This window comes from Bison bison, unplaced genomic scaffold, assembly GCF_000754665.1.
Source record: "Bison bison bison isolate TAMUID 2011002044 unplaced genomic scaffold, Bison_UMD1.0 scf7180017864456, whole genome shotgun sequence".
Taxonomy (NCBI): Eukaryota; Metazoa; Chordata; class Mammalia; order Artiodactyla; family Bovidae; genus Bison; species Bison bison.
The window spans coordinates 30,147,072-30,170,912 of record NW_011495018.1 but is presented as its reverse complement, the minus strand read 5'-3'; the positions used below and the strand labels follow the sequence as shown (position 1 = coordinate 30,170,912).

At 41.3% G+C, this 23,841-nt stretch overlaps 1 protein-coding gene across 2 annotated transcripts in view; it reads right to left on the bottom strand.

Moving 5' to 3' along the window:
- Positions 1–23,765, bottom strand: part of DNMBP (dynamin binding protein) — a 117,720-nt gene extending 93,955 nt beyond the window's left edge. For both annotated transcript variants that reach the window (XM_010859537.1, XM_010859538.1), the window contains exon 1: positions 23,672–23,765. The gene's annotated coding sequence lies outside the window, so the exon portion shown is untranslated. The remainder of the gene's footprint in view (positions 1–23,671) is intronic.
- Between the last annotated feature and the right edge of the window lie 76 nt (positions 23,766–23,841).

The window sequence follows — 23,841 nt, the reverse complement described above, 5'->3', positions numbered from 1 at the left end:
TAAATCTAGGTGAGAGATAAAAGAGATAAAGGCTTAAAATATATTTAGAAAAAGACTAATGCCTGGGTTCCTGTGCACCCACCCTTCAAAAAAACACCCCACTGTTGACAGAGTTGGTGCATGGGCCCAGACTCCAAATTGCTTTGAAATTCTGAGCAATCTATTTCACAATCCATTGTGTCCTAGAAGAGTAGGACACGATGTGTGAGAGCTGTGAGAAGGTGCTCTGTTCTTTCAAACAGCACTGATGACACCTTGCATGCTCTTCCTAACACTGCCCAGTGTAGAGTAGAAGTCTAAATTCTGAACTTTCAGAATCAAATTTCTGAAGAGATTTCCTGAACTGGAAGATAGTTTCTCTTCCTTTCCTGTTTGCTCCTACAAAGTGGGTGTGCTGCAGGAGCTCAGGTACATCTTTGCTGACCTGAGAAGAGCTGGGAGAGGGTCGGTCCCCTTTGGCGGGACTCTCCAGTATAGGTTCCTGCAAAGGTATACGTTTGCCTGAGCATCTGGAAATTTCCTTATGTCCTGAAACTGAACTCTCCATAAAATGTCAGTTTCGGAGAATGGAAATCTATTTTCAAAATTTCAAATCCAAGCAATGAAAAGTAATCTTTAACCTCAAAAGCAAGTGCACAGTTCTTTTATTCTTGGCAATACAGGACTAATAAGAACAGGCTCTTTCTTCTGGGCGAAAAGGGTGAGAGGTGTCAGAAAATGAAGTTTAAATCTGTTTCAGGAAGGAAATGAGAGAAGCTAGGAAAACATCACTTCCTCCTCTGGTTTATGTCACCAGAGCTCGTTTCGGACAGAAGGTCAGCGGTCACTGCCAGGTGGTTACTCAAATAACCAGCAATAGATGAAGGGGAAAAGTAGAACCCATCTTGAGCATGGTGGCCCCCATGAGGCTGAGCAGCATGGCCTGGGCCAGCTGTCCTCAATCAAGTATCTTCCTCCAACCCACTGTGCTCTCCTGATGGCAGCAGCCCTGATTCACAACACACACTTTGCGAAACATGTTATGTAATGTTGGACTGTAAGAAAAAATAAAAAGCCTGCTCTGACGTAGGAGGGATGATCAGAGAAATGAGGGTAGAAAAGGAAAGGAATCTGCTATCATAAACTGTCTTACAGGGTGTATTACTTTTTATTTCAAACCTGTCCCAAGTTGGAAGGCAACAACCTCAGCAGATGGAACAGGACACAGATCAGAGTTTCCACCAATCATGGAAGGGCCCTTCAGTCCTCTTCGGGATTTAAACGGAATAGTTCTCATCTCAAACATCTAAATAGTTCTAATTTCTTTTGACAAAAGACAAAATTTAAATTAAGAAAGCTTCAAAGACTTCCTGGTGGCCCCGTGGTTAAGAATCTGTGCTCCCAATGCAGGGGGCCCAGGTTCAATCCCTGGTTGGGGACTAGATCCCACATGCTGCAACTAGGACCCAGTCCAGTTCAGTCGCTCAGTTGTGTCCGACTCTTTGAGACCCCATGGACCACAGCATGCCAGGCCTCCCTGTCCATCACCAGCTCCCAGAGTTTACCCAAACTCATGTCCATTGAGTCGGTGATGCCATCCAACCATCTCATCCTCTGTCATCCCCTTCTCCTGTCCTCTATCTTTCCCAGCACCAGGGTCTTTTCAAAAGAATCAGTTCTTCACATCAGGTGGCCAAAGTATTGGAGATTCCGCTTCAACATCAGTCCTTCCAATGAACACTCAGGCCTGATCTCCTTTAGGATGGACTGGTTGGATCTCCTTGGAGTCCAAGGGACTCTCAAGAGTATTCTCCAACACCACAGTTCAAAAGCATCAATTCTTCAGTGCTCGGCTTTCTTTATAGTACAACTCTCACATCCATACAAGACTACTGGAAAAACCATAGCCTTGACTAGACAGACCTTTGTTGGCAAAGCAATGTCTGCTTTTTAATATGCTGTCTAGGTTGGACCCAGTGCAGCCAAACAAATAAATAAATAATAAGTAATAAAAGAAGAAGAAGAATCTGCCTTGCAATGCAGGAAACACTGGTTTGCTTCAATCTCTGGTCTGGGAAGATAAGATCCTACATGCCACAGGGCAACTAAGCCCGTGTGCCCCAACTACTGAGCCCCTGCTCTGGAGCCCTCAAATTGCAACTACCGAGCCTACATGCCACAGTTACTGAAGCCCAGGTGCCTAGGGCCCATGCTCCACCACAAAGAGGAGCCTCCAGCTCACTACAGGCTTCCTTGATAGGTCAGTTGGTAAAGAATCCGCCTGCAATGCAGGAGACACCAGTTCGATCACTTTCACTGGAAGTAGAGAAAAGCCCTCTGGCAGCAACAAAGACCCAGCACAACCAAAACAAAATTAAGTAAATTAAAATAAAGAAAGAAAGCTTCAGGACTGACTCTTATTGGACACCTGTTTCAACTAACTTAAAGGATTCCACACTCCACCCCCAAATTAAGCTGATATTTTCCTTCCTTTTTAGTTATTTTTAAAATTGCTTATATATCTCTACATCAAATTTGTCTTTTTCGACAAACCACACTGGTGGAAGAAGGTCCCAAGATTAATATTTTAGAATTACCAAATTTGAGGAAATTTACAATAATTGTAAAAATTACATTAATTTTTCAAATGGGTCAACCTAACAATTCCTTAAGTACTCGCTCAGATTTTCATTTCTTAAATCCTGTATGAATCTCAACTATGAAATTTAAGAATCACTGACTCATAAGTATATACACTGGACATCTCTGAGCTAAGCAGCCTAGTGATACATTAAAATTAACAGCTCCAACATGCTGTCTATAGAATAAATGCCCAGATAACACAATCCACAGCAGCTGTAGAGTACAGATTAATTTGAAACTACAAAGTGAAACTTCAGGGTGAAGCTGCAGCTAACAAGGAGCAAAACAAACTTGTGATAACAGGCAGTTTTTAGGACAGTTTCCAGGAGATGTCTAGAAAATTTATTAACCTAAGCTATGAGGATAAATAGCACAGAGATCTGCAAGGTAAGCATCTTTTTTCCTTTCCTTATCTCTTTCAAGCATAGGCTTGTTTTTTGGCTAAAGAAGATTTAAAAGAAAAGGCGCTTCTCTGCCCTTCAGATATTCAGAGTATAAAATATTCTTGATTTTTGGAAGAAAGAACCAGGAAAGGAATTTAGGAAACTAAAGATTCTGAGAAAGAAAACTAGGGAGGAAAGAAATTATGCAGTTGGAGTTAAAAATAACCAAGACCACTCTCAGGGTAAGAGATTTGTAGGTCATTCTACGCAGTGCCAGCATCCAAGCACCATGGCAAAGAGGGAGCAGCAGTTTTGTGTGTTGATAACCAAGACCACTCTCAGGGTAAGAGATTTGTAGGTCATTCTACGCACTGCCAGCATCCAAGGACCATGGCAAAGAGGGAGCAGCAGTTTCATGTGTTGTGTTGTTTAGCCTCTAAGTCGTGTGAAACTCCTCTGAGATCCCATGGACTGCAGCCCACCAGGCTCCTCTGTCCATGGGACTTCCCAGGCAAGAATACTGGAGTAGGTTGCCATTTCCTTCTCCAGGGGATATTCCCGATCCAGGGATCAAACCCATGTCTCCTGCATTGGCAGGAAGGTTCTTTACCACTGAGCTACCAGGAAAACCCCTCTACTCTCTTTTCCTATGAGTCTGGCATTTTTCTTTGTTTTAAGATTCCATGTACAAGTGAGATCACAGTTATTTGTCTTTCTCTGAATTTCTAAAGTGCATCTCTTTCAGACAGTCGCTATATACATTTAAAGTAATTATTGATACAGCATTTGTTTCTATTTGCCCTATTTTTTGTTCCTTAAAGCAAAGAAGAACTAAAGAGCCTCTTGATGAAAGTGAAAGATGAGACTGAAAAAGTTGGCTTAAAACTCAACGTTCAGAAAACTAAGATCATGGCATCTGGTCCCATCACTTCATGGCAAATAGATGGGGAAACAATGGAAACAGTGACAGACTTTATTTTCTTGGGTTCCAAAATCACTGCAGATGGTGACGGTAGCCATGAAATTAAAAGACGCTTGCTCCTTGGAAGAAAATCTATGACCAATGTAGACAGCATATTAAAAAGTAGAGACAAAAAAAGTAAGTAAAATAAAAAGCAGAGACATTAATTACTTTGCCAACAAAGGTCTGTCTAGTAAAAGCTATGGTTTTCCAGTAGCCATGTATGGATGTGAGAGTTGGAATATAAAGAAAGCTGAGTGCCAAAGAACTGATGCTTTTGAACTGTGGTGTTGGAAAGACTCTTGAGAGTCCCTTGGACTACAAGGACATCCAACCCGTCCATCCTAAAGGAAATTAGTCCTGAATATTAACTGGAAGTGCTGATGCTGAAACTCCAGTACTTTGGCCACCTGATGCGAAGAATTGACTCACTGGAAAAGACCCTGATCCTGGGAAAGATTGAAGGCGGGAGGAGAAGGGGACGACAGAGAATGAGATGGTTGGATGGCATCACCGATGTGATGGACAAGAGTTTGAGTAGGCTCCAGGAGTTGGTGATGGCAGGGAAGCCTAGCATGCTGAATTCCATGGGGTCGCAAAGAGTCAGACACAACTGAGCTACCGAACTGCTCTGCAATAAAAAGTAGTTCCACTTGCCACAAAGAGAGAAAGCCTGCGCAAAGCAACAAAATCCCAGTGCAGCCAAAAATAAAGACAAATTTAAAAACAAAAAAACTTTCCAGTCTTCAGTTCAGTCGCTCAGTCATGTCCGACTCTTTGCGAACCCATGACCAGAGCACTCCAGGTCTCCCTGTCCATCACCAACTGCCGGAGTTTACCCAGACTCATGTCCATTGAGTCGGTGATGCCATCCAACCATCTCATCCTCTGTCATCCCCTTCTCCTCCTACCCTCAATCTTTCCCAGCATCAGGGTCTTTTCCAATGAGTCAGTTCTTCGCATCAGGAGGCCAAAGTACTGGAGTTTCAGCTTCAACATCAGTCCTTCCAATGAACACCCAGGACTGATCTCCTTTAGGATGGACTGGTTGGATCTCCTTGCAGTCCAAGGGACTCGCAAGAGTCTTCTCCAGCACCACAGTTCAAAAGCACCAATTGTTCGGCGCTCAGCTTTCTTTATAGTCCAACTCTGACATCCATACATGACCACTGGAAAAACCATAGCCTTGACTAGACAGACCTTTGTTGACAAAGTAATATCTCTGCTTTTCAATATACTATCTAGGTTGGTCATAATTTTCCTTCCAAGGAGTAAGCGTCTTTTAATTTCATGGCTGCAGTCACCATCTGCAGTGATTTTGAAGCCCCCCAAAATAAAGTCTGACACTGTTTCCACTGTTTCCCCATCTATTTCCCATGAAGTGATTGGACCAGATGCCATGATCTTAGTTTTCTGAATGTTGAGCTTTAAGCCAACTTTTTCACTCTCCTCTTTCACTTTCATCAAGAGGCTTTTGAGTTCCTCTTCACTTTCTGCCATAAGGGTGGTGTCATCTGCATATCTGAGGTTATTGATATTTCTCCTGGCAATCTTGATTCCAGCTTGTGCTTCTTCCAGCCCAGCGTTTCTCATGATGTACTCTGCATAGAATTTAAATAAGCAGGGTAAGAATATACAGCCTTGACGAACTCCTTTTCCTATTTGGAACCAGTCGTTGTTCCATGTCCAGGTCTAGTTGTTGCTTCCTGACCTGCATACAGGTTTCTCAAGAGGCAGATCAGGTGGTCTGGTATTCCTATCTCTTTCAGAATTTTCCACAGTTTATTGTGATCCACACAGTCAAAGCCTTTAGCATAGTCAATAAAGCAGAAAGAGATGGTTTTCTGGAACTCTCTTGCTTTTTCCATGATCCAGTGGATGTTGGCAATTTGGTCTCTGGTTCCTGTGCCTTTTGTAAAACCAGCTTGAACATCTGAAAGTTCACGGTTCACATACTGCTGAAGCCTTGCCTGCAATGCGGGAGACCTGGGTTCGATCCCTGGGTCAGGAAGATACCCTGGAAAAGGAAATGGCACCCCACTCCAGTACTCTTGCCTGGAAAACCCCATGGATTTACCATGGTACCCCTGGTACCCACCATCCATAGGGTCGTATAAGAGTCGGACACGACCGAGCGACTTCACTCACGTACAACATATGAACTACATAATGGAAGAATTCCATTTACCACACCATCCTGTCCTTTGTGTTACTGCTGCCATATACATTATTTCTACTTTGTGTTACTGCTGCCATAGATATTTGTGGTAGCTTTAAAGCAGATTTCAAAATTTTTTGATACTGCTCCCTATTTCCTCTCCTCCTGAGTGTGGGCCATACCAGTGACTCATTTCTAACCCACAGAATACAGTGGTAGTAAGTGTGTGATTCCCAAGACTAGATTGTGAGGACACTCAGGCAGTCTTATGGAGAAGCCCACACAGTGAAAAACTGGGGCCTCCTGCCAGCAAGCATGTGACCAAGCATCGTGGAAGGAGATTAGAGTCCCAGCGAAGCCTTCAGATGAATGCAGCCCCCAGCAACCTCTTGATGGCAACTCATGACACATTCTGAGCAAGAAACACCCAGCTAAGCCACTCCTGAATTCCCAACCCACAGAAACTGTAAGATAATAAGTATTTATAGTGTTTTAAGCCATTAATTTTTGAGAAAATTTGTTACACAACGATAGATAATTAATGTAGTATATTATAAACCCCAAAATACAATGCCATTTTTGTTATAAACAATGAGTTGTCCTTAAACAAAAGGTCTTTCACTTTTGCCTGTACAATTACCACTTCTTGTGTTCTTCATCCCTTTCCACAGGTCTGAGTTCCCTTCCAATATCATTTCCTCTCAGCCTAAAGAATATCTTTTAGCATTTCTTACAGTATAAGTCTGTTGACAACAAGTTTGCTCAACTTTAGTTTATCTGAAAGCATTTTAATTGTACTCTCATTTTGGAAAGATTTTTTTGGTTAGTACAGTATTTTGATTGGTGGTTTTATTTTTCTTCTTTCAAATTTTAGAGATGTTGTTCCATTATCTTCTGCCTATTTCAGATGAGAAGTCAGCTGTCATTCTTATCTTCATTCCCCTGTAATACCTGTTTTCTCTACTCTTAAGAGTTTTCTCTGTCTTTAGTTTTCAGTAATCTGACGACAAAGTGTTGAGGTGTACAGTCTTATTTACCCAGTTTGAGGTTCATTGAGATTTTTGAATATATAAGCTGATGTTTTTGATTAAATTTGGGGAAATTCTGGTCATTATTTCTCCATCTTTCTTCCTCTCTTTATGAGATTCCAATTAGACATATATTAAACTAGTTGATATTAACTCACTGTCATTACAGTTCTGTTCTCTCCTGTCCCCAGTCTTTCTTCCCTCTGCATTTCAGCTTGGATAACTCCTATTTATCTGCCTTATAGTTCACTGGCCCCTTTCTTCTGCAGCACTGCTCTTGCTCTCTTAAATCCATCCAGTTAATCTTAATTTCAGCAACCACACTTTGAAGGTCCCTATCTATTCATTATGTCCTATTTACATTAGCTGCTTTAAATTCCTCATGTGCTAAATCTATCATTTCAGTCATCACACAATGGGTTATATCTTTCCCTCTGGGGTCTCAGATGAATGTCTTGTGCTCATCAAGGTCTCTCAACTCTGGTTCGACTAGAAATCCAGTATTTCTGAGCAACATGCACCCTCGGGTATCTCTGATCAGCTCTTAGCCCCACAAAAGCCACTGCATCAGGCCTCACCGAGGCTTGCCCTGGGCCAAAGACCTGAGATAAATCCCCAAGAAGATTCCTGCTCCTATATCCATTTGCTGCTGTCTCTACTCCTTTACTACGACCTACAAATCTCAGCCCTCTTAAGGGCTATTAAAAAATCGATGGTTGCTGTAATAAGCCATTGAGATTTTGAAGTTATCTGTTGCACAGCCAAAAAAAAAAAAAGACAAAATGTGATGTTAGTTTTTTTGACTGGATCAGCTGAGCATGTCCCTCTTCCATCAAACATGCATAACTCTTATTTTCTGAATAAACTATTATCTTCTAAGATCCAGCTCATGGTACCTCCTCTATGAAGTCTACAGAATTAGTCCTTATCCACTACACGCTCTATAGGGCAGGGATCCTTTTTGTCTGTTTTATGCATTGATGTATACTGAGCATTTAGAGCACTGCTTGGTACATAGCAGGCCCTCCATAAATAGTTGCAGAATGGATAACTTAACACACTGAACTAATTGAAATTATGTATCAAAATGTATATTCACATTCCCAATGATCATGTTCCTCTTTCACACAGAGCTTACAGGATCTCACAGGACTCACTCCCACATTAGAAAGGTTGGGCTTTGATTTTAGGTACTTGGGAGCACCTGAAATGTTCGAATAAGCAAGTATAATGGTTAGAATTAGAACAGGTTTTAAGTATTTGAGCACTCCCAAACACAAATGTGTGTATTTTTTTTCCCAGATAAAGACAAAAAGGTATTCCAAGGCAAATCATCCAGGTCATTTATCTTCACATCATTTTAAAAAAACAGGTTTATTGAGTTGCAACTCACATACTATAGAATTAATCCAAAGTGTACAATGCAATGGGTTTAGTAAATTTCCAGAGTTGTGCAACCTGGACCACTATCCATTTTAAAACATTTTAATCATCTCAAAAATAAACTCCATACCCATTAGCAGTCACTTTCCATTTGTCTCCAAAAATCTCCCCATCCATCCCAGCCCCAGACAACCAGTAATCTACTTTCTCTCTAGACAGAAAGATTTGCCTTCTCTAGGCATCTCATACAAATGGAGTCATACAATAGGTGGTCTTGTGTGACAGGCTTCTTTCACTTAGCATGGTTCAAGGTCTTTATATGATTTTCAAATATAAATATGAAACTTAAAACACAATAATTAAGAGCACAGATCACAAAGCCAGACTATCTGGATTTACCTCCTAGCTCCACCCCATGTTAAGGTTACGTGATTTGAGGCAAGTTACTCAACTTCTCTGTGCTTTAATTTCCTCATCTAGAAAATGGGTTTAGTGACAGAACCTGCTTCATAGAAATTTAAATGAGTTCATGTAAATACAGCACTTAGAAGAGTACCTTACACGTAGTAAGCACTATACAGGGGTCAGCTGCTATTATGACTGCTGCTGCTGCTGCTCTCATCATCATCTGCATTAGAGAGCAAGCCTATGGACAGATATTCTCAAAATCCTTGTCATAGCTTTAGGATTTTTTTTGGCATTTAATGGGTTTTAAAACGAGTGTCTCAGGAGAAAGAAGTGGGGAATGACTGACTGCTAAAGAACACAAGGTTTCTTTCCAGTGCGAGGAAATGTTCTGGAACTAGACAGTGCTGAAGGTTGCACATATGTGTAAAACACCCAAAAAAAACCCCACTCAATCGTATACTTTAAAAGGGGGGATTTCGTGGTTTGTGAATTATGTCTCAATTTTAAAAACTGAGTGTATCTCTTGTTTTAGAAACTGCCATATTTCAGGCTAAAAATAGTGAAGGCTTACATGGATATCTTGCCTTGAAAAAAGTCAGAAATTTAAATAGCTTCCCTATTTATGCTCCACTTTGGCCACCTCATGCAAAGAGTTGACTCATTGGAAAAGACTCTGATGCTGGGAGGGATTGGGGGCAAGAGGAGAAGGGGACAACAGAGGATGAGATGGCTGGATGGCATCACTACTCGATGGACGTGAGTCTGAGTGAACTCCGGGAGTTGGTGATGGACAGGGAGGCCTGGCGTGCTGCGATTCATGGGGTCGCAAAGAGTTGGACATGACTGAGCGACTGATCTGATCTGACTGTCCTTCAAGTTTTTCCTGTATTTTATGTATTAAAAATGTATTTATGTTTTATTCCCACTATTAGCTGCAGATGGAGGGTGGGTAATACAGTGTTTGATTATGTGAACTTTCTAGGGCATGGCTACATAAAGGAATAAATTTAAAAAGAGAAATCATTTTCCCTTCTAAATTCTATTAAGTAATAAATATATTCATAACAGCTAAGAGCTCACATTTAAGTCAGAGAATTAGTTTCAGTTTTTGGTTCTGCATTTGCTATGTGACCTTGGGCAAGTTACTTTAACCACTCTGAACTTTTGTTTCCTCATCTGTAAACTGAAGATAACAATAGTAATTTATTTTATGGCGTGTTATGAGGATTAAGTTTGATCATGTAGGGAGCTTCCCTGGTGGATCAGTGGTTAAGAATTCACCTGCGAATGCAGGGGACAAGGGTTCGATCCCTGGTTCAGGAAAATCCCAAAACCCACAGGGCAAACTGAGCCCATGCACAACTACTGAGCCCAGGTGCTCTAGATCTGATGTTCTGCAACGAGAAGCCACCGCAGAGAGAAGCAAGCGTACCCCACTCACTGCAACTAGAGGCAGCCCTTGCACAGCAATAGAGACCCGGCACAGCCAAAGATAGATAAATACATTTGATCATGTTGGTAAAACATTTAATACATTTCCTGGTAAACAGTAAAGCCTCGCACATTTTGTAAATGTCAGCTATGAGGATGGTGATGATGATAATGAAGTGAGAGGAGAAATGTTATCATCGCTCATACTGATGATAACAATATTAAAGATGAGGCAGCAACTTCTGGGTGGGGCCAACTGCTCAAAATTGCTCGTCTCTTTCAAAGGAAGGGGCAGTAATGTGACTCTTTGTGGTTACTGGTCACAAGGACAAAGCAATTGACATCCCCCTCTACCCTAAACTCTAAGTGACCTACATAGTTCTACATCCCACAAAGATCTGGCAGCAGTTTTACTTAAGAGATCCTTGCCTATGGGTCTAAGAAAACCTTGCCAAATGCCTTCCAGGGATAGAAGAGGAATATGAAATTAATTAAATATCCTACGGAACTTACACCATCAGCACTTCCTTGTTCTCAAGCCTTTCAACTTAGGCTAGGACTATACTACTGACTTTCCTGGGTTTCTACCTGGCTGACAGCAGATCATGGAACTTCTTAGTCTCCATAATCCTGTGAGCCAGTTCCCCAAATTAATCTTTTAATAAATGTAAAAAAACAAAAACAAAAACAAAAACTAATGTCCTAAAAAAAAAACCTTCTAAAAAAGTATCCTCCATTTCCAGGAAAAACATTAACACTATTGTCAAGTCCTTCAAACTCATATACCTCTTAAAAATTGTTCTTTGACTTGACATTTTTCAGTTTGAGATTGCCCCTGCCCTACTTTTCTTTTTTCTCCCATCATCTCGTCTTTGGGACTATGGCAATAGCTTCCTAAATGGTTACCCACCAGTCTTATGTCCCTTTGTTCTATTTTCTACACTGCACTAGGATTATCTTTTTTAACTACAAACTCTCATAATTCTCTACGGCTTGAAGTTCAAAAGAGTTTCTCATCCATCACTGATAAGAAGTATCTGAAACTCCTTTGTAAATCGTACAGAGTTCATCGTGATCTGGTTCCCACACATATGTTTGGCCTCATTTCTGGACACCCTCCACCCACCACACTCCCCAAACTCTAGCCTCGTCAAAATACTGGCAGTTCACTGCGAGGAACTACGTTGTAACACGTATTAATACAACACATCTACAGACTGCTTTTCAATCATACTATCGCCTGTGTATGCTGTTGCTATCTGTGACCATGGTAAATAGGAAGTGTTTATTTTTGTTAAACTGATCACTGCAAGGAAGAACAATCCATAACTAGCAAACCACTTCTGGTTGACACTTTTGTTGTGAATAATTATACTTCAGTTTTTAAGCATTTGGAGTCACCAGAAGAGAATACTGACCAGGTCTGACTTCTGATTCCATTCTTATATGGAATATAAGAATAAAATTTAAATATATTGGTAAAATTTAACACAAAGATTTCCAGTAATTTACTGTTATCAATGCCTTTAATTAAAGCAAACTTCTTAAGATAGCAAGTTCATAATGAAAGTGTAAGCAGTACTGTAACAAACGCATTAAATGTCCTTATTCTATGTTAGATTTTTAGTCTTGGTTTTATTAATTGTTGGGCTTTAAAACTACATGAAAATATTGACATTGAGATTTTTTTTAACAGTCATCAAGCCACTAAATATTGATGAAAGTGAAAGTGTTAGTCGCTCAGCTGTGTCTGACTCTTTGACCCCACAAACTGCAGCCTGCCAGGCTCCTCTGTCCATGGGATTTTCCTGGCAAGAATACTGGAGTGGGTTGCCATCCCCTTCTCCTGGGGATCTTCCCGACCCAGGGATAAAACCCAGGTCTCCTACATTGCAGGCAGATTCTTTACCATCTGAACCACCAGATAAATAAAGCCAAATACTGCTTCACACTTCAACAATTTTCTTTCTTTTTAATATTGACTAATTACCCTGTAGAACTATTACAGTTGACTAGTGGGTCAAGGCAACAAGACTAAAAGAAAAATAAAACAAAATTGGACTTCTTCATGTCTACAGCGGTCCACATATTATAATTATTGAACGACATCTAGACAGTGGCAGCATAAAGAAGAGATAATAAACACTATAGGTGTGAAGACCATACACATTAGTATTATGCTCTACAGTCTGGCTAGCGGCTCAGGAATAAAACACAAGACCCCAACAGGCACTAACAAAGGTCTGATTTTAATGTAAACTCATTCTCCTCTTAACTGACCCTTCAGGGATTCTGTTTCCTGATAAGCAGATCTAAACTATAAGACAATAATATCCCAAGGAAGTTCTGGCACTGAGCCCCAGAAATCCTTAAAGCAACAGACACGGTCTGAAAGAAGAAAACCAGACCACTCACTCGCTTCTCCCTTCCCTTCTCTGACTCTAGCGACCATGAAAATTCCTTGCCAAAGAGAAGCTATAAAATTCCTTCTGCGGCAAAATGTTTTTTAGAGATATCTGCTGCTGATTATGTCATTCCCTATCACCTGGAACATTTTGGAAGACTCCTCGGAAACGACCTCTGGACCAGACCAAGCTGTATATGGGTCAGTGAACCCTTTCTATTTATGGAGACTGAATAACTTGGAACTTCCAAAAGTGACTGACAGATTAAAAGTGTAAATTAACTCGCAATTGGGCAATAAGGTTGCATCATAGCCATTCAAAAAACCCAGAATGTGGGAAACTATATGACAAAACGCTTTAACAAAATAAACTGTAATCAAAACTTAAAATGAAAATGAAAGGAAAGGGAACTTATCAATTAAAAACTACTTAAGAAATATATTAGCTGAATGCAATGGGTGCCATTTCTTGGATTCCAATTCAAACAAATCAACTGTTTAAGAAACAGAGACAAATGGAAGAAATTCTGAACACTGACTAGCTTCCTGATTATATATTAAGGAATGACTAGTGCTTTTTCTTAGGTGACAGTAATGGTACTGCTGTCATATGTAAATAAAATGCAATTCTTTTATTTTTCCTTCTAAGTCACTAGAACCAGAGAATCTTAAAAAGGGCAAAGGGAGGTGGAACACAAACCAACTCAGCTTTCTACATCTTAAATTGAGTGTTGGATACATGGGACATTTGTTGTATTGTTCTTTATTCATTTTTTGCAAATCTCAAATATTATTAATTATTAGGAAATTATTATTTTTAGGAAAAGGTCAAAAAGCCAGAGAACGCAAGCTGGATGGGTAGTTTCAGAGCCTCTCCCTTTCTGAGGTGCTATTCGTTTCTGTCTGCAGAGTCAACACAGGATCTGGGAAGAAACTCCCCAGCCAGTCTCCGCTGCAGACTCCTCCCAGTCCCCCTACACCTCACTCCAATGAGTAGTGTGGTGAACATGAAAAAAGGACAATCATCACTAACCATGTGACTGTGTAGGTCATTCCTGGTCTTCAGGCAGCCACTTACCTGAGACCTGCTATGGCATGCTGGTTAAGACAGTGGGTGCTGGAGAAAAACAGGTGTTTGATTTCCTGTTCTACCACTTAACAGCATTAAAAACTTTAGGGCAAGTTTCCTAACCAACTTGTACCTGAGTTTCTCCAAATGCAAAATGAGGATTACAATAGCACTTTCCTTATACATTCAGAAAACGAAGATCATGGCATCTGGTCCCACCACTTCATGGGAAATAGATGGGGAAACAGTGGAAACAGTGGCAGACTTTATTTTTTGGGCTCCAAAATGACCACAGATGGTGACTGCAGCCATGAAATTAAAAGACGCTTACTCCTTGGAAGAAAAGTTATGACCAACCTGGACAGCATATTCAAAAGCAGAGACATTACTTTGCCAACAAAGGTCTGTCTAGTCAAGGCTATGGTTTTTCCTGTGGTCATGTACGGATGTGAGAGTTGGACTCTGAAGAAGGCTGAGCGCCGAAGAATTGATGCTTTTGAACTGTGGTGTTGGAGAAGACTCTTGAGAGTCCCTTGGACTGCAAGGAGATCCAACCAGTCCATTCTGAAGGAGATCAGCCCTGGGATTTCTTTGGAAGGAATGATGCTAAAGCTGAAACTCCAGTATCTTGGCCACCTCATGCGAAGAGTTGACTCATTGGAAAAGACTCTGATGCTGGGAGGGATTGAGGGCAGGAGGAGAAGGGGATGACAGAGGATGAGATGGCAGGATGGCATCACTGACTGGATGGACGTGAGTCTGAGTGAACTCCGGGAGTTGGTGATGGACAGGGAGGCCTGGCGTGCTGCGATTCATGGGGTCGCAAAGAGTCGGACACGACTGAGCAACTGATCTGATCTGATCTGATCTTCATTATAAAATTGTTCTGAAGATTAAATAAAAATGCAGTTAGGACTATGACTGGCTAAAATATTAGCCACTGTTAGTACATTATTATTGTTGTTTTAAATTCCTTTCCCTTCATTTAAATTCAGACTCCTAGTATGGCACCCCACTCCAGTACTCTTGCTTGGAAAATCCCATGGACGGAGGAGCCTGGTAGGCTGCAGTCCATGGGGTCGCGAAGAGTCGTACACGACTGCGCGACTTCACTTCCACTTTTCACTTTCATGCATTGGAGAAGGAAATGGCAACCCACTCCAGTGTTCTTGCCTGGAGAATCCCAGGGATGGGGGAGCCTGGTGGGCTGCCGTCTATGGGGTCGCACAGAGTCGGACACGACTGAAGCGACTTAGCAGCAGCAGTGAACCCCAAGACATATTCATAATTATAATAATATACTTATTGCTATCCTCATTGCTATAGGAAAGAAAGAGAGATCTGATTGAAGTAGAAATAGGGACGTGGAATTAGAATATACATGGACAGTCTGGATCAGATTTGAGGGCCAGGTAATGTGTCAACCAGTAGAATAATAGTAGGTAAAAATAATGGTTAAGTGGTATTTTTCAGGACCTTGACTCAAACAATGCTCTATACAAGACAGATGGGTCACAGCCTTGGCCTCCAGGACAGCATTATGGTGTCTTTGTGTCAAACCCCCCACTCCTTTTTTCTCTCTTAGCACCCTACAGAATGCTATTTAATATGATTGAGCCTTGCTTTATCTTAAGTGACCAGGTATATGCAGCATGACTGTTCATCATAACAATCCTGAATCACATCCAGAAACAACAGAGATGCCAAAAGGTTTCTGCATGGCTGGGGAAGGGAGGAAGAATAAACTAGAAATGGGGGGGGCATGGGGTGTGACACTGGGCATTCAGTGCCACTCGGCACATCCACTGCAACTTTTTTTGCTGATGGGGCAGATCATTTGTCCTAAGAGAATCAATCACCTCATGAAAACAACGCAGAGTGTGTGCTGGGCCCGGAACCTATGAGCCCACGTCAGCACGGACTATTCTCTCGGCAGCCCTACTCCCACCATGTGCTTGTCAGCAACACAGACACACTTCACTTTCAAAAACCACAGAGTGGCTAAAACAGATATAGAGAAATTAACTCTGTGGCTGGGTTGATAGAAACACTTAAAAGGTCAAGCAGGAAACGAGGACTCTACTAGTTTATCGAACCCATGAGGCTAAGAAAATTGTCTTCCCTTACCTCTCCCTTAAGACTTTCCCTCGCTGTAACACACGCTGCCTCCTTACAGATTGACTCATTTTATGGGTTCCATCTGTTGAGGGCATGCTACGTACCAGGCAAGGCTCAAAGGTGCTTGGGATTTATCAGTGCACAAAACAGGTTCCTGTCCTTGAAGAACGTCCTCCTGGAGGGATGGGGAAGGCAGACAACAAGATCTGAGGAAGTGACAGGTATCTCAGCAAAATGAAAAAGAGCAGGGTGAAGGAATGAGGAGTGAGGAGGGGAGGGCATTGGATACTGAATCTATCAGCTGATAAGAATGTTAAAAATTCTGTCACTTCCAGCAATTTAGTACCACACTCCCTCACCTCACACTAGCAGAAGGTGATTAGGGAAACAAGACAATATTTTGGGCTTATTTCAGAGTCAAAAGAAAGTAAATTACAACTATTTCCTCCATACTTTTTATTTTCTGAAAGATAAATGCAAATGTGTTCTAAACAAGGAAGGTGCTAACTGAACTGAAGCAGAGTGACATCAAATAGATTCCTCCTCTCCTTCAAGCTAGTCTTCCGTCTGCTGGCAGATGGACTATGACTTCTCCATACTCTGGTAATGAGGCCGGGCTGTCTGTGCACTCAGACCCAGCCTGTTAGAAATGTCCAAGTCATCAGCAAGCTATAACCCTGCCTCTATAAACTAATCATATCTTTCTTACAGCTTTTTTTTTTTCCAGAATATCAATCAAAGCAAGACAAACAAGAGCTAATGGCCTAAACCTGAAAAAGGAGGGGTGATGCAAAATTATATAGCCCAACGTTAGGTGAATTCTCCTCCTCCAAAAAGTAAGCCCCCCATACCTACTCCCCAAAGAAGACCAGAGAGAGAAACAGTTTAACAGGGATTTATTCTAAAAGGCAGGATCAAAGATTTCCTTTTCTATTTGCAAATTTTCTACAATTAAGAGGCATAATTGTTATAATTAAGAAAAAACAGCTAGCTTAAAAAAAAAAAAAAAAACAATCATGTACCAAAGAGATGGCCCTGAGAATCTACTGCCCAACACTCTAGCAGTTATGGCTGCTAAAGAGCTATTTGCTGAACCATCTCAATATTCTGTGAGATATACTTAGGTGAGATTTATACCCAGAGCAGAGACTGATCCACAGAGCAAGGAAACTATAATTTTACATATCTTATATTTACAATCATGCTGACGACTTCAGTTATGCTGAATATGGCGCTCTCATCCTTCACACCAGCTTTTTAAATTCTCACTCTTAAAGCAGGAGGAAAACGATGACATAACAGTGAAATAAGCTTATATTGGAATTGTGATATGTTTACCATAAATTTATATATGCAGTGTTCAGAAATACTGACTTTTATTAATCTTCTTATACTTGAAGCTAAAGCTCAGCTTAGATTTTGGTTTGCAGCCTCCTGACGCCATCTTATTTCTTTAGAGACAAATCCTGAAAAGTATTTGACAAGGCTTAATACCCATTTATGATGAAAATGCTCAGTAAACCAGGAGTACCTAAAGGAGAATACCTTAACCTAACAAAAGTGTGAGTCTCTCAGTCGTGTCCAACTCTTTGTGGCCCCATGGACTGCAGCCCGCCAGGCTCCTCTGTCCACGGAATTCTCCAGGCAAGAATACTGGAGTGGGTTGCCATTTCCTTCTCCAGGATAACCTGATGAAGGTACACCTAAAACCTAAAACAAACATTATATGAAATCGGGAAACTTTAGATTAATTCTCCTTAAGAGTGAGGACAAGACAAAGATGTTCACTAACATAGCAACATTTTTGACATAGTTCTGGAAATTCTGGTCAAGGCTGTAAAGGAAAGATAAACAAGAAATACAAGGATGGGAAACAACAAAACTATCAGTATTTTCAAAGGACATAATTACGGGGAAAAGAAACAACAGAAAACAGCAGACTATTTGAATAAGACAGTGAAGCCGGGCTGCAAAATACAAGATTAACTTACAATAATCAATACCATTTCTCTTAAACTACCAATAGCCAACAGTAATAGAAATACACATGATTCACAATAGTAACAAAACTATTATTCAGTATTCAGAAATTAATTTAGCCAAGAATATCCTCTTAGACCTTTATGGAGAAAACTTGAAAGTTCTAATATGGGACTTAAAGATGAGCTGATGAAGTATTTAGGCGTAAAGGGTCATGATGTCTGCAACTAATAACTCAAATGGGTAAGAACAAATGGCAGAGAAATGTAGACAGGGAGTAATAAAGCAAATACAGCAATATGAATCTAGGTAAGGGATATACAGGAGCTCTCTGTACTAATCTTAGAATTCCTCTGTTAGTTTTAAATCATTTCCAAGTAAAACAAAAATTCTGGAAAAAAACTGAGCTGAATAAATGAAGAGACACATGCCATACTTCTGAATGAAATAAGCTAATATCAAAAAGATGTTAAGCCTCTCTCAAATACTTTATAAATTCAAGGTAAGCCCAATAAAAATTTCTCAAAAAATTTGAGGAACTTGATAAACATACTGCAAATGTTATATGGAAAAATAATGACCCCAGAGTAGCTAAATAAATTTAAAAATAAAAGAGATGGGATACTTGCTGTGCCATTCATGAGGCTGTATTGCCAAATCACTGTAATAAAATTAGAGCAATAAAAAACAGAGCAAGAACTGACAAACTAATGGAACAAAAAAGAGGCTTAGAGATAGACTAGTGTATCCACGGAAACCATACAGGAGAAAGAGAGTATCACAATGTAATGAAAGAAATGATGGGTTTTTTGGATATGTTACTGGAAAAAAGTGGCTCATTAAATGGAGAATAATAGGGCTGGATCCCTATCTAACTCATGTGTAATGTGGACTCTAGACAAATTCAAGGAATAGCAATAACTTGGGGACTGGCAGGCCCTTCTTAAAACTCTAAAAGCATAAGATATAAGCCAAAGAATTTACTTATTTCATTAAAATTAAGAATTTTTATTAAAAAAAGAATTTTTATTGATAAAAGGACAACAAAGACAAAATTAACATATGAGAAAACATCTACAAAGTGATGATGAATAAACATCTATAAACTGTCTTCCACGAGTCAACAGCAACAACACAGTAACTTCAAGAGAAAATGGGCTAAGACAGGAATCAGTAATTTATAGATAAAACTATATGTATAAGAGATCTTTATAATCATTAGTAACCAAAGAATACAAATGAAAACGACAAGATACCACCTTGCCCCTATGAGATTACAAAAGGTGGAGACCGAGAGAAAGCTGAGTGGTGGTTGGGACATGATATAAGACCCCTCAAACACTTCTGGCAGGAGAGATTGGTACAGCTATTGTGGGCAGGCATCTGGCACAGTCTGATCAAATTCAGGACGTGAAAGCCCATGACCCAGTGATTCCCTTCTAAGTGTATACCCCACACTTCTATTACACAGTTTTAGAAGTGGACAGGTATGAAGATGCTCACTGCAGCAATATTTGTGGTGGTAGGACGTAGGGACAACCTGAGGATGTATTACACAGAGAGGAGACAAGCAAAATTGTGGTTCACACATGCACAGAGCATGGGACATAATACAGCATTCAGAAGCAAAGAATTAGATGTACATGTAGAAACACAGGAGGACCTTAAAAACAGTACTCGGGGTGGGTGGGAAAGCATAATGAAATGCATCATCACCAACTAAAATCCAAGGAGGAAGATAAGGGAAAAAAAAAAAAAAAGACATCTTTTAGGCTCCTTGCATGTTAAAAAAGAAGAATTCAAATGACCTGTGATGAAAACAAAATTAGAATTGTTTCCTTCCCCTAAGTTTCCAACTTTCCTAACAACAAAAGCAACTCTGGTTGCCAGCTTTGTTGATGAGTAACAGCTTTTCATCCTTTTTCAAGCAGGAAGGGAAAAATTCAGGGATCAGCAGAGGACTAAAGGGATCAGGGCAGAATGGTCACGAAACAGTGTTTTTGTTCTCATGACCTCACAACCTAACTGAAAAGAGCCGATTACCTCTTGATTAGGAGTGAGATTAGGAGTGATTCAGCTAAAGGCACATTGGTGCCATCAACTTTTCACATCCTCTGAAACAACTTACTTTCAGAACCTTTTCATATATATAATCCTCTAGCCCACAGAGATTCCACACTTCTTAGAATCTAAAAATTCTAGAGCTAGAGAGCGCCTGGTTATCCTAAGATGAGCAAACGAAAGCCAGGGGACTGCAGTTCAGGGTCACGAAACTGGTATGAATGGGAAGCCCTCACCGACTGTGCCCTTGTCCCTTTCCGTCTCTCTGTCACTCAGCCAGAGTGATCCTGTTAAAACATAAGTCATCAGAAGCTTCTCTGTCCAAAAGGCCCAACGGGCTCCCCCCTCACTCAGAGTAAAGGCCAAAATACTTTACAAAACCGCCTACACTGCTATGCACACCCTGTGCCCAACCCCAACTCCTACCACCTCTTATCTGCTGCACTTTCCCCTCACCCACATGGGGACTGCTTGGCCACCATGACCTCGCTGTCCCTCACACATGCCAAACATGCTTCTGCATTGGGGTCTGGAACTTACTCATCCCTCTGCCTTCTGCTCACTCCCTCACTCCTCTCAAGACGTAGATTCAAAGCGATCTCAGTAGAGGCCTCCTTAGACCACTCTGCACTTTATGAGTGCACGCCTCCTTCTCCTTTCCCACTTACACCTCTTTCTGTTTCTTCACAACACTTAGAATTATGTGACCATGATCCAGTCACATATTTATTTCCTGTCTGCCCCCATGCTACCAGAATATCTACTGCATGAGGGCAGGGCCTTTTCTGTTTTGTTCACAGCTATATCCCCAGCACCAAGAACAGATCTGGTGCTCCATGAATATTTGTTGAGCCTTGATTTGTTTATCAATTCTTTCATCACAAGGTTGATCTGTGATATGATTTTATGGCTGCTTCTTCATACCTTTCTGCCTTTCCAGGTGAGAGACTGATATCTTATAATTAGCTCCTGGCCAACAAGACTAAGTTATCCAATCTTGAAGGTTAGTTTATTCAGATTTCCTAAGCAAGGCATAAGAAGAAACTATTTAATATTAACTGAATTTGTGTTTAAGGGTTGCCATTTCCTCCTCCAGGGGATCTTCCCAACCAAGGGATGGAACGCACCTCCTCTGCCCTAGCAGGCAGTCTTTATCACTGAGCCATCTGGGAAGCCCGGTGTGGGGTAGGTAATACATTAACTAACTTCAGAAATGACAGACTAATAAACCTAGAAAATAATAAAAGCCTTATATCTGGTAGTGGGTATGCAAACCTCCATTTGCATTCTAGTTTAATTGCTTTTGTCACTTAAAAAAGTTCACCAAATTTAAAAAGTATCTGTAATCTGAACAATCACTGAAGTGTCTGAAATATGAGAAATCACCTTTCGCTTATTTCAGCCCAACCCTGATAAAGTGAGTGGGAGAAATGAGAAGAGTAACAAATTTGAAGATTCACCATGTATCCTGTTCAAACTGTTTCCTTCTGAGGCAGTGAAATAAGTCTACTGGCTCTGGAGGCTTCCTAGATTGCAGTCTCCCAGTTTAGGGAGGATAAAAATCTATACACAGTCCCCTTAACCCTTTTTCAGAACCAGAGCCTCATGGACTCTTGCACTATGTTCTAAAAATGAATATTCACGCTTGAGTTTTTAGGAGACCTAAATGATCATTCAAGAATTACAATTTATCATGTACTTTAAGAGGAGAAAAAGTGATGTAGGTTCAATCAGTGCTTGAAAGAGGCCCTGAACTGCCTCTTTCATGTGGATCAAAGAGGAATGTGAAGGGGTCTCTGCACGTAAGAGGAACACTAAGAAGAAATGAGCCAGGAAAGAAACAAGAGGTGCGAAAGGCTCTACTTTGGAGCTGCAAGACAAAATAACATGTACATATTTGGACAGATTGTCTACGAAGATTATCACATCTCGGCTGGAAATTCACACAGTATGAACACTGTATTGAAGACACCTTATCACATTTCCGAGGCAGAATGTTCTTGGCTTATTGTAAAAGTTATCTGTGCACTGCAGAGATCCCATCCCCAGGCCAGATTTTAGCAACTCTCCACCATACACAAAGCATTCATTACAGTCTCTAAATTTAGTGAATTTAACACAGAAGTAATTTGAAAAATCTCTTTTCACTTACATTAACTCAACAATGATGAAGTAACTGGAAGCGTTGAGAATAACACTGAATTTGAAGATTTGCTATGCATGATGCAGAGTTTTTTAAAAAACATGTTTTCTAAAAACCGTTATTGTCACAATGAGTCACATATGTTTCAAATTAACACCTAAAATCAGGGAACTTTAGAGATAGGAGTCTTAGAGATCCTTTAATTCAATAATTTAGAGAAAAACAGGTGCTGAGGTTTAAACTAACTTGCTCATCAATTTGAATCAATTCTATGCGGTGAGTAATAAACGCAGCAACAGTCTAAGAAACAACACCTGAATGCTGGCACATACTTCACTCTTCAATATAAAACAAGGAATTAACCGAGCCTGTAACTTCAGCTATACAAACACCTGTAGCTAACCTATGTGTGCTAAGTCGCTTCAGAAATGTCTGACTCTCTGCGACCCCATGGACTGTAACCCTCCAAGCTCCTCTGTTCATGGGATTCTCCAGGCAAGAATACTGACGTGGGTTGCCATGCCTTCCCCCAGGGATCTCCCTGACCTAGGGATCCAACCTGTGTCTCCTGTATAGGCAGGTAGGTTCTTGACCACTAGCGCCACTTGGGAAGCCCAGCTAATCTATGCTCAAACACTAAATATTAATGCTACCCCTGGCTTGCCATATTCCACAGCACCAGTGATAGTGAAAAGAAAGCTCACGTTACGATAAAACAATTACCGTAAAACAGACCTAAAGGCAAATTAGTAACTACAGAATAAGTTGTGACTATCCTTCATTACTATATAAATGAGACAGACAATAAAGGATAAAAAGATTGCATGTAAAGTGGAGTTTTCATTTAAAATTTAACTGTATACACCAACCATTTTCCACAGCATCTAACTTGCAGCAGACCCGACCCGTTTGTAACCCTAGTATTCCTTTATTCAACTGACAGCATAGACATCCTTTTTAAGGTTAGATGCCTTGAGAAATTGATGCCTGGTTGACATCGGTACCTGAGGCAGGAAAGCAGGTATACCAAATTCCACCAGAAGCAAACTTGCATCTCTAGCCAAACAGGTCTTACTCTTTTTTCGGAAACCGTCCTACTCCGACTGAAAGTGACGCTGTGTGAACCAAAAGAATTTCTTCATCTGTAAAATAACGCTGGATTCTTTTCCAGAGTTTACAAATTTCGCCTCATTGCCGGAGTGGCAGGGCGGTGCAGGGCGAAGATCCCTGGGCTTGCCTGACACAATTTTAAAAAGCCCACGTCTGCAACCCTCGGACTGCCGACCACCTGGCTTCTTCCAGTCCCCAGCGCCTCCTAGGGCTCGACCGACCTGGACCGGAGGGCTCCGACGAGCGCCCGGTGCCCCGCTGTCTGTCGGAGGCTCCCGGTAGGGGTAGCGGCCGCGGCCGGGCAGGGACGGCGCAGGCCCAGCATCCCGGCGCGTCCCTCGGGGCCCGGGTCCCCTCCGCCCGCCGCCCCCGAAGACCGAACTGCCCAACCCGGCCTCGCCCGGCCTCTGACCTGCTCTCCGCTGCCCGGCGGTCCCTCGGCGCAGCGGGCAGCAACGGCCGCACGTCCCAGGCCCGCTGTCACCTCCGCCTCTGCAGGCGGCGGGCGGGTCAATCCCACGTGACTCAGCGCCGCGGCCCCACTCCAGCCTAGGCTTCCGCCTCGCCGGGACCGCGCTGCCC